Source organism: Crassostrea angulata, chromosome 2 (genome assembly GCF_025612915.1).
Source record: "Crassostrea angulata isolate pt1a10 chromosome 2, ASM2561291v2, whole genome shotgun sequence".
In the NCBI taxonomy this organism is placed as follows: domain Eukaryota; kingdom Metazoa; phylum Mollusca; class Bivalvia; order Ostreida; family Ostreidae; genus Magallana; species Magallana angulata.
The window spans coordinates 7,641,737-7,654,140 of NC_069112.1; the positions used below are offsets into that span (position 1 = coordinate 7,641,737).

General features: G+C 35.0%; 1 protein-coding gene across 2 annotated transcripts in view; it reads right to left on the minus strand.

Moving 5' to 3' along the window:
* LOC128171918 (uncharacterized) overlaps positions 1 to 12,404 on the minus strand; it is a 32,684-nt gene extending 20,280 nt beyond the window's left edge. For both annotated transcript variants that reach the window (XM_052837696.1, XM_052837694.1), the window contains exon 1: positions 12,064 to 12,404. The gene's annotated coding sequence lies outside the window, so the exon portion shown is untranslated. The remainder of the gene's footprint in view (positions 1 to 12,063) is intronic.

Here is a 12,404-nt window from a genome sequence, read left to right on the forward strand (position 1 = left end):
TACGATAGATATGATGATAAATAAACTGTGCGTATGTCCAAAAAGCGAAAAAATGTGGGAGGGGGTATTTTGTTTAGCGGATGGGGGATCCAATGGCTTTTTGGGGGGTGGGGGTAGCTTTGCTTTACTTATTTGATAATGTTTTTTTTTTTTTTTTGGGGGGGGGGGGGAGATACGCAACCACCCCACCTGTAGACCCGCGCATGAAATGTATTACATGAGGAATTCTTTTAAAAGTAAAATGGAAATTAAGTGTTCAAACAGTTGTACCATGCTGCATGTAAGTGTACGTGTCCCTGACAATGCGTTATTTCTTGCATTGCATCTTATGTAGAATAAAGTGCATATATTTATTGATATTTTTGAAATTATGATCCATGTACTTCAACCACGCCATCATTTAAAGATCTAGGTCAGTTCCTGACTTTGAGCTTTGGAGGACCTTTATCGTGCCAGCGCCTACCAAGACATGTCTAGTAAGCCACCATGGAAATAGATATGATAGTTGATTTTTCTAAAATTATGGCTAAGTATGCCACTCCCCCATGCGCTAATCTAGAGGGGGTCAGGGGTACGAACCCCCTCCAACCCTTGCAAAATTCAAATTTCTTTAAATTAACTAAAGAAATTGCCAGAATTATGTCTCAACCCCCCCCCCCCCCCCCCCCGGCTAACTCAAATATCCGCAGGACCCCCCCCCCCCCCCCCCCCCCTCTCGGGGATATTTTTTGGATCTGCACATGCCCCGTCCACTTTCAGAAACAATGCTAAGTAATATATCCTAGAGTTCCTTGATGTGTCTGATCATCATTTCTTTGTATATTCTTGTTGTAAATTATTCACGAAAAGGTCTTTATATACACTTCAATCTGTGTTAGAAGGGAGATAACTCAGAGTGTCAATCTTTTCGAAAAGGCAAACACAACACTGAGATAATTATAACAAAAACTTACAATTTGCGCAACAATATTGATGCGATACGGTTTAAAGAAATGTTAATACTCGATTTTAAACATGCATTTATTTTTTAATTTACCAACAATTAAGGATTGATTTTAGAAAAAAATGAAGAGATTTTGCAAATTTCATCATTTTCAAAATAGTTCAGAGAGGATATATATACCCATATCTGAGAGGTTATAACCAAAAATAGGCACGTAGCATCGTTTTTGAAAGTGGGGGGGGGGAGGTAGCCTCATCCAAAAATTCTTGACAAGCAAAAAAAAAAAAAAAAGGAAAAAATAAAAAGGTTACTTTCCCAAATCCTGAAAATCCTAAACCTTGGGGGGGGGGGGGGGGGGGTTGTTGTGTGTGTGTGTGTGTGTGTGGGGGGGGGGGGGTGTTGTGGGGTGGGGTGTGTGGAGGGGGCTTTGGGTATACTTTTAACGAAGTAGTATACTTTAGGTATAGTGGTAGTATACCTTTAACTTCAGTTTCACGATTATTTCCTTACTTTCAATTCACATTTTTACATGATCCCATGAAAGTGTGTGTGTGTGGGGGGGGGGGGGGGGGGGGGGGGGTAGGGGGCAACTCCATCCTTATTCAATTTTTTAAAATGTAAATTTAAGAAAAAGCTTTGCTGCACAAAAAAGTGGGCCCCCCCCCCCCCCCCCCCCCCCGATGCTTCGTGCCTGAGCAACTAGCAAGTAAACATATACTTTTTCTTATTTATATGTATTGTTAGAATGTATATCTTAATCTAAAACTGGGTTATCCATGATTGAGCTCAATTAGTGCCAACTATAGGACTACCTTAAGAGAATTAACAAGCCGCGGAATTAAACTATTGTCCCTACTGATGGAAAATCGATGCCTTGATATTTGTACAAAGAAGTTTCTGTAAAGTTTCTCTAAATTTTTTAATTTTTTTTTATCTCTGATTATTCTTTTAGACTTTGCAGAAATACTTGACAGGCTTTCACTGATTTTGAACTTTTTGTTTTTTCAGTCCACACATTCACTTCATGTTTTCTTTTGTTATTCATTAGGGCATTATTAAGGAAGCAATCATTGCAGAAAAAATAACATAACCCGCTAACGGATTTCCTAAAATATTTGAACAAAAACCAAAACTTAGAATTCACCTCACCCCTTTTTTGTGTTTCAATCCTCCCCTTGTGTCATGATTTAAATAAACTGGAATCTATGCTACATAAGGATGCTTTCAGATAAGTTTCAGCAGGCATGTTCACAAAACTTTCGTAAGTGTGTTCCTAAAATATTTCTTAAAAAAACGTTTGGTGCATCCAGGTCAACTGAGGACACATAATAAGATGTAGCTCGACCTTAAATTAGGGCGTCCTTACCTACTAACATCTTTATTAATTTTTCAGTTTAATTCATGCACAAATTTAAGTTTTAATGATTAATATTGACTAAGTTAAAAAAAAGAAAACAAACGTTAAAAATCTGAGTAAGCTAAATAACCGGTTTTTGTTTGTGTGTATAACGAAACTATATATATGGACAGTTTTATGTAATGGTTATAGGCCAAAAATAGATATTGTAATATCCGACCGAGGCGCGTCAGTAAAATATTTGACAGAATTGGTAGTCTGAGGCTTATAACTTACTAAAAATAGTTTGTCTCTTCATTGCTTGTGAACAGTTTTACGATATTTCTGCTTCATTTATTTACGTAGTAGTTACCCCATAAAATATTGTTGGTTATGTGCCGATACCCGATGGGCGTGGTCTTAAAGACACGAGGGAGCGTAGCTCCCGAGTGTCGTTATGACCACGCCCATCGGTTATCTGGGTCATTATCAAAATATGCAGCCTTTTGTGTCAGTGTCAATTTAAAGGGGGAAAAATAATGTTCTGGGGAATATATACAGTACCATTGGATTTTAGAAACTTAAACCTATATTGTTGAACAAATAAATCGACAATTTTACTGCTTAAAGTATAAAAAAAATATTATTTTCTATGAGATTTCAGTGAATTTATGTTGTCATTAAATTTTTCCAACGTCTTTAACCTACAATATCTTCAATAATATTGAGGTTTTATTCCAAAAATCACCATTAATTTTTAAAACAACATTCATATTTTAATTTCTGCTATGCTCCTTAACAAGTTCTCTTTTAAAAACAATGAATTTGATGAGATATATGCTTGTACAAAAAATTTTTGTCATTGGTGTTACAAGGCAAATTATATAAAAATATCTTAAAATACATCAAGTAAATAATATTGTACTACAGTTGGAATCCCCCAGATCATAGTGACATCATTCCCTGCAACTAAAAAGATAAATGTATCAGTGATGACTTCATTGTGATAGAAAATATGGCAGAAAATATTTGTTTGCTCCGAAAAATACAATGTAAACTGTGTCAGTGGGATAACGTGCTATTTAAGGTTTTCTATTATGAAAGAACAAAAAAGTTTTTCACATAAATGATGAATGTTTATCACATTATAACATAGGCTATGTAGCTTTGTGTAGTATCTGTTCTCTTTGGTCATACTGCTACATTTACTATGGATACATCAGTGGTATAACGGTCAGTGGTGTAACCAAAAATTGTTGTTACACCACTGAAAAAACTGTTACACCACATGACATTATTTAATTATTTTACTTTTTCTTCCATTTCATATATATTTTAAGCATTTTGAACAATTGTTATTTATCAATTTTACAAGTTAGACACTGTCACAATAAAGAGAGCTTGACTATTTTATTGCAATTGTGTTTTCTTAATCTGGAAAATGAGACCTGTTACACCATTGACATTATTTGAAACACCATTGACATTTTGTATGCTCTAATTATGTTTTACTCATTTAAATACATGATTAAAAGATAAAAGTAAAAACAAATTTAATCTAATAAAGAAATGAAATTATCCACATTTTATTTTTATTAAAAAATCAAACTTTTTAATGACTTAAAGTGTATTATAAGATATGTTATTCCACTGACATTTTACATTCCCTATTATGTTATACTAAAATCTTTCAAATGCTTAAAGGTAACAAATGCTAGCTGAGCTTCAACAAACATAAATAGACAAAGAGGAAGTGTATATGCGTTGTATGCATTGATTTTGGAGAAAATTGGAGAAAATTCAATTTAATTGTCCAAAATCTATGATTGATATGAGCTGGTATAGTATTGACGATGTTGTTTGTGAGATTGATGAGGCAAAGAAAGTTCGAACTTGGTACAAGGTTGATAAAAGTGTGTGGAAGCCAATAGTAAAAAATATAACATCAAAGAATGAGTGAATTACTGTAAAAAAACATCTACATGCAATTTTTCTGTCAGTGGTGTAACACTGATTATAAGTGGTGTAACAGTGTGTCTATCTTCAGATTATGAAAGATCGAGGCACGAAAACTTTTATTTAAGATCAAATTTATCACGTTTTAAATGCAATCAAAAATAGAAATTAGTTTATTTTACAAAATTTAACATGCTTATCTCTTATTTATTATCGCTAGGTCAGTGGTGTAACTTTATGTCAGTGGTAAAACATAATAATCAGTGGTGTAACATGAACATTTTTCTCCAAATAAAATTAACTGACAATAATACATGTATATTTGAAAACACCAGTGCATTTTTAGTAATGTCTTTGTTATGCTCCATTGAAAGAAAAATCCAGTTGTGTTCTTTTTAATGCTCAAATTAAAAATTTGTTTGGTAACAGCAAGACTTTGTCTCAAATGTTATGTTGGTCACTATGTAAATGTGTCAAATATTTTCTGTTGTCTAATTCTAATAACTTTAAATGAATTTTGTTGATATAAGCTTTATGTCCATCATTTTAAAAGAATTATTTTATTTTATTTAAGAATTTTTTCCTATACTATATACCTGTTACACCACTGACAAAATGTTCACAGTTAATTAAATTTCAGTCTAATTATCAACCAAATGGTAGATTCCAATGTTTGCAAATTTTTAGATGTTATACTTCATTGTTTGTTAAATGTGTTTTTTGCAATCAAAGTAATTTTTTCAGCAATAATTTTCTCATGTTTTTCATTTTTCAAAAGTCTGCATATTTTGATAATGACCCATCTGTACATAATCAACAATATTATATGGGGTAAGTTACTTGTACCATAGTTTACGATTATTCATTATATCTTATTATTATAGTTATATCGGGAGTGCACTTGCCTCTAAACAAAACGGTGCCAATGCGCTGGTCTTTATATATGTACAATGTACTTCGTGAATTTCAAAAATGACTTTCTATCCCCGACAAAGATTAATTATTCTTCATTTAAAAAAAAAAATCATAGTTTTAATGAATAGATCGACATTTCATTGTTATATTTTTATTTCATATTCATTCATTTTCCGACCTATAGTATTGATATTTGCTTCAAAGAATAAAATCTTTTAACACAATTTCATATGTACGAACCCTACATGCTTCTGTTCAAACAATTGAAATCAAATTTAAATTGATGAAGGTTATTAGTTTTTCAAATTCTTATTTTTGATACTCTGTATCAATGTATGTTGTTTAAAAGTGGCTGAAAAATCAAGTACATATATATTTGAACAAAATCAATCAATAAGTAAAAAAAACTAGACACGATCTCGTTGCGAGCAACGAGGAGGTCTTCCTTCGATTTTTAAAAGAGGAAATGACTTTGCCTTTTATCTTTATCAACGTAACATATCAGGAAATGTAGATGTGATCTAAAAGAGCGATGGATGAAGGATTATACACCCCGTTGGATCCCCAATTTAGGGACCAGCCACATTTTATTTCATATCAAATAAGAGGTCTTTTGATTTTGATACATTTTGTGTAAAAGGTTATTTGTAACCGTTCTTGATTTATCTGGAAGAGATCGTGGGAACTGATAACAAACAAGTTTTGGTTGCAGATTGTTTATCACATTTTTTAGCGTATTTTGTTCAATATTGCTCCTTAAAATTGCTTTTATTTAATTTTGGGACGTTGATGATAAGTTCTGACTTTTGACCCCTTAAAATCCCTTATTACATAACATAGGAGTAAACAATTTTCATGTTTAGGTACATAACATTTCGATTAACATAATTGCTTCCGTAATGTATTACAAAATATTTCACAATTAAAGGTTATGATTAAAAGACTTTAGAACTCTATCGGCTCCTAATTTGAATAGCCAGCCCCTTTTTCGTGATATAAAAAGAAAGCTCTTGTCATTTTAAACACATTTTGTTCAACAAGTATGTAGAAATTATGTACCGTTCTCGAGATGTCTGGAAGAGATCGTTTTAAGGGCCGACCCTATAACTCCTTTTAGGGACCGGATAACAAAAAAATTATGGTTGCAAATTGTTAACGACATTATTTGGAGCATCTTTTGTTCAACATTGCTTTTCAAAATTTCTCTCCATTTTCAGATATATTAGATCAAAATTTCGGACTGCTGGCCCCTTAAAATCCCTAAATACGTAACAAAGGATTAAACAACTGTCATGTATAGGTACATAACGTTACGATGAACATAATTGCTTCTATAAAGTATACCAAAATATTTCACATTAAAAAGATATTATTAGAATACTTTAGAGCCCTTTCGGCCCTTATTTTAAAGGGCCATCCCCTTTTCCTTAATGTCAAATGAAAGTTCTTGACTTTTTAAAGTTTTTTTGTTCTATAAGTCTTAACAAAATACTTTTGAGAAAAAAGATATTCAAAGAAAACCACAAAAAAATCATGACGCTTTTTATCTCAATTTTTAAGCGCAGACGAGCTTCGGTGTTTTTCGTCACAGAACAATGAAAATGCTTCTGTCATATCCACAAACATAGGTCTACAAACCCGGAAAATTTGAATCAAATATCTGTTTTCGTTTAGGAGAAAAACACCGGACAAGCCGACCATCTAAAAATCGTAAAAACGTCAATATCTCTAAAACAGAAATGACGTCATCAATGTAAAAAATTTCCAATAAGGTTCAGATCAATATCTGTTAGTTCTGAAAGTTTCATTAAAATCAGCCAAGCCGTTCCCGAGAACTCGCGTGCACAAAAATGCGTAAGAAAAAAAAAAGAATAATAATAAGGGAAACAGAAACAAAGCAATAACAAGAAGGTCTTCCGTTGGAAACGGAAGACCTTAATTATTTGAGAAATGTATGTCGCGAAACCGTGAGTGGTTAATGTCAAATTCGATTGGCTACGGCTATCCACTCTGTTCACAAAACAAGTTTTCTATTCAAACACTTTACTATCATGTGATTGACTTTCTATAAAACCTTTAAACAGGATACCTCTAGTTTATTTAACACGCGTTTCTCTACTTGTCCGCACGTCTACTTGTCACATGGAGAGGAATATTAAAATAAAGTCTTTCTGACAAAGCCATTGCCGATATTGTTTTGTCTCGAGCTAAAATTGAGATTTATTCGACGAACAAAGTTAGTCGAGTCATTTATCCGTGTTGAGTTTTTGGCAATTTGATCTGGAGGAACCTCTTACTGTGGAGTATAATGGATGCGCTAAAACAACTTTGTTGATGTTGTTTTCACTAGAGATAGTGGGCGGAGTTAAAAAAAAGTGTGGGGTATGTACATATAACCCACACTTTTAACAATAGAAAACTCGCCAAGCTATGGTACAACTGGCATTATCCAATAAGTTAACAATAATCAATGGGCCAGAACCAGGTCACGTTACGTTTGGGTTAATGATCCAAATATAGAATAGACAGAGAACAACGACGAGAGTCCCAAGCCGCCAATGCTCTGCTCTAGAATACACATACTATCATAAGGACAACGACGGGAGTCCCAGGCCGCCAATGTTCTTCTCTAGAATACACATACTATCATAAGAATCGTCACGTGTCAATGTTGGTTAAACTTTATAACCCGTACATTTAATTATTGAGTCACAGTGCAGAGGACTTTTAACATCAATGTGTGCAATGAGTAGAATCAAACAAATCTAAGTCTACGATCTCTCTGACAATGACAATTAACAATGGCTGACCGACACGGACGATTGTGCGATAGTTACAAGAGCTGTCTTTGTAACAAGCTGTTTTATTGAACTGATTTTGCGATATTGTGACGACGAGCTTGGCTTTTAAACCAATTAATAAAGGATTATATTACAATATTTAGATATTTCTATGTTTAAAAAACACACGTCATTGACTTTATCTTATTAGTTGTCGCAACAATTTAAAGTATTCAACGTGCTTTGTTTTTAATATAATTAATTGACATTTAACAATGATAACTTCAATGCATCGCAATTTGTTCTTTGCCCAAACGAGTGCAGCGAAGATGAGCGTGGATTAACTATTTCCAATATTATTACCGGCCAATAGGGGCTGTATATTACCGGCCAATAGGGACTGTACATTACAGGCCAGTAGGGACTGTACATTACCGGTCAATAGAGGCTGTATATTACCGGCCAATAGGGACTGTATATTACAGGCCAGTAGGGACTGTACATTACCGGTCAATAGGGACTGTACATTACCAGTCAATAGAGACTGTACATTACCGGCCAATAAAGAGTGTACATTACTGGCCAGTAGGGACTGTACATTACCGGCCAATAGGGACTGTACATTATCGACGATAGAGACTGTACATTCCCAGTCAATAGAGACTGTACATTACCGGCCAATAGGGATTGTATATTACCGGCCAATAGAGACTGTACATTACCGACCATTAGGGATTGTATATTACCGGCAAATAGGGACTGTGTATTACCGGTCAATAGGGGATGTACATTACCGGCCAATAGGGACTGTACATTACCGGCCAATAGGGACTGTACATTACCGGCCAATAGGGATTGTATATTACCGGCAAATAGGGACTGTGTATTACCGGTCAATAGGGGATGTACATTATCGACCAATAGAGACTGTACATTACCGGCCAATAGAGACTGTACATTACCGGCCAATAAGGATTGTATATTACCGGCAAATAGGGACTGTGTATTACCGGTCAATAGGGGATGTACATTACCGGCCAATAGGGACTGTACATTACCGGCCAATAGAGACTGTACATTACCGGCCAATAGAGACTGTACATTACCGGCCAATAGGGATTGTATATTACCGGCAAATAGGGACTGTGTATTACCGGTCAATAGGGGATGTATATTACCGGCCAATAGGGACTGTACATTACCGGCCAATAGAGACTGTACATTACCGGCCAATAGGGATTGTATATTACCGGCAAATAGGGACTGTGTATTACCGGTCAATAGGGGATGTACATTACCGGCCAATAGGGACTGTACATTACCGGCCAATAGAGACTGTACATTACCGGCCAATAGGGATTGTATATTACCGGCAAATAGGGACTATGTATTACCGGTCAATAGGGGATGTACATTACCGGCCAATAGGGACTTTACATTACCGGCCAATAGAGACTGTACATTACCGGCCAATAGAGACTGTACATTACCGGCCAATAGGGATTGTATATTACCGGCAAATAGGGACTGTCTATTACCGGTCAATAGGGGATGTATATTACCGGCCAATAGGGACTGTACATTACCGGCCAATAGAGACCATACATTACCGGCCAATAGGGACTGTGTATTACCGGCGAATAGGTAATGTACATTACCGACCAATAGGGGCTATATATTACCGGCCAATAGAGACTGTACATTACCGGCCAATAGGGACTGTACATTACCGGCCAATAGAGACTGTACATTACCGGCCAATAGGGACTGTGTATTACCGGCCAATAGGTAATGTACATTACCGACCAATAGGGGCTATAAATTACCGGCCAGTAGAGACTGTACATTTCCGGCCATTAAGGGCTGTGCATTACATGCTAATTGCTAGCGCTCTCGAGCGCTAGCAACTACGTAAGTCTTTTTCACTGGAATACGCATGCTCGACTCCATAATAGGGGATTCTGGGAATACTTTACTACTGTAGATTAACTGTACCACATGAATTTCGTTGTATCATCTTCACATGAAGTTTTGTGTTTTATTGTAAATGTCAAAAAGTAACAGTAGCTTAGGTCTTATAGTGCAAAGTTATTTTCAATATTATAATAAATGGCTAGCCTTCAAGCTCGGAAAACAACTTCGCTTCGGATATGTTTTCCGAGCTTGCCGGAAAGGCCCGAGAAGATACGATTGCTACAAATCAGTACCAATGGTTCTTGAAAATTTTAACGTTGGAAATGAAATTACAGTAGATATATAATGATTAAGGCACAATCAATGAGCTATGCCATTGCCGATGTGTAGCCCACTCTAGATTCACAATTCGAAATTGACACCTCACTCCAGTACAATTCCAGTTCATCGCTGTTCTTTCCTATTGTTAATTAATTGATTCAGAAATTTAAACCAATGTTTTAGAAATCTGCTTCTGTGTTTTATGATGGCTTCAGCGCTAGCTCACCAATCTTTTTAAAAGATAAGCTTGTAGGGGTTGTACATTACTGGTAACCTGGACTTTTTATTTGCTATGCATTTAAATGTAGAGTAAGAGATTTAAAAAAATAAATGATAAAAGCAGTTGTATAATTGATAAAAATTTCTCGTACAACACACCAAGAACTAATTTTGTCACCAACAAGACAGTCGTAATTTTCTTTTAAACTTTAACTGATTTCATCATGTAAGATGTAAGATGTTTAATTCCATAGGTAACATGTTTACATATAGGGAATCACTTCTCTACAGTACGTACTGAATTGTTGTAGACATAGGTAACATGTTTATATATAGGAAAACACTACTCTACAGTACGCACTGAATTGTTGTAGACATAGGGAACATGTTTACATATAGGAAATCACTACTCTACAGTAAGTATTGAATTGTTGTAGACATAAGAAACATGTTAACATATAGGGAATCACTTTTCTACAGTACGGACTGAATTGTTGTAGACATAGGTAACATGTTTACAGATAGGGAATCACTACTCTACTGTACGGACTGAATTGTTGTAGACATAGGTAACATGTTTACATATAGGGAATCACTACTCTACAGTACGAACTGAATTGTTGTAGACATAGGGAACATGTTTACATATAGGGAATCACTACTCTACAGTACGGACTGAATTGTTGTAGACATAGGTAACATGTTTACATATAGGGAATCACTACTCTACAGTAGGGACTGAATTGTTGTTGACATAGGGAACATGTTTACATATAGGGAAACACTACTCTACAGTACGGACTGAACTGTTGTAGACAAGGGGAACATGTTTACATATAGGAAATCACTTTTCTACAGTACGGACTGAATTGTTGTAGACATAGGTAACATGTTAACATATAGGGAATCACTACTCTACAGTACGGACTGAATTGTTGTAGACATAGGGAACATGTTAACATATAGGGAATCACTATTCTACAGTACAGACTGAATTGTTGTAGACATAGGCAACATGTTTACATATAGGGAATCACTTTTCTACAGTACAGACTGAAGTGTTGTAGATATAGGGAACATGTTTACATATAGGGAATCACTACTCTACAGTACGGACTGAATTGTTGTACACATAGGGAACATGTTTACATATAGGGAATCACTATTCTACAGTACGGACTGAATTGTTGTAGACATAGGGGACATGTCTACATATAGGGAAACACTACTCTACAGTACTGACTGAACTGTTGTAGACAAAGGGAACATGTTTACATATAGGGAATCACTTTTCTACAGTACGGACTGAATTGTTGAAGACATAGGTAACATGTTTATATATAGGAAAACACTACTCTACAGTACGGACTGAATTGTTGTAGACATAGGGAACATGTTTACATATAGGGAAACACTACTCTACAGTACGTACTGAATTGTTGTAGACAAAGGGAACAAGTTTACATATAGGGAATCACTACTCTACAGTACGGACTGAATTGTTGTAGACATAGGAAACATGTTTACATATAGGGAATCACTTTTCTACAGTACGGACTGAATTGTTGTAGACTGTTGCAACTGAGTAGAAAATATACACTCTCAGTGAATGCCTAGATTATTATATGCAGTATTATAAACTTTTTTTTACAAAATAAGAAAAACCGTACATGTCTTACCTTTAGAACAGCGTTCTTAAAATAATTCCTATCGCTTGATATCAGGTATTAAAATATATATAACTGTCTTAAAAGGTATGACTATATAAGGTGTTGTTACTTAACAAAGCCGAGAACATAATGTCATTGTCTTCTATATGCCTCATACATATATTGCGGGCCGTTTTATTCAGAGCGAACCTTCATTGTTCTGTAGGAATTTAAACAGTCTAAAAGAGTATATAATGACTGGTGATTTAAAGGTAATTCAACAATACACGTACCACGGCCATTGATAGATTGATGCTGATATGTAATATGACAACAATTATCCCCCACACACAGATATATATTTATCAGCA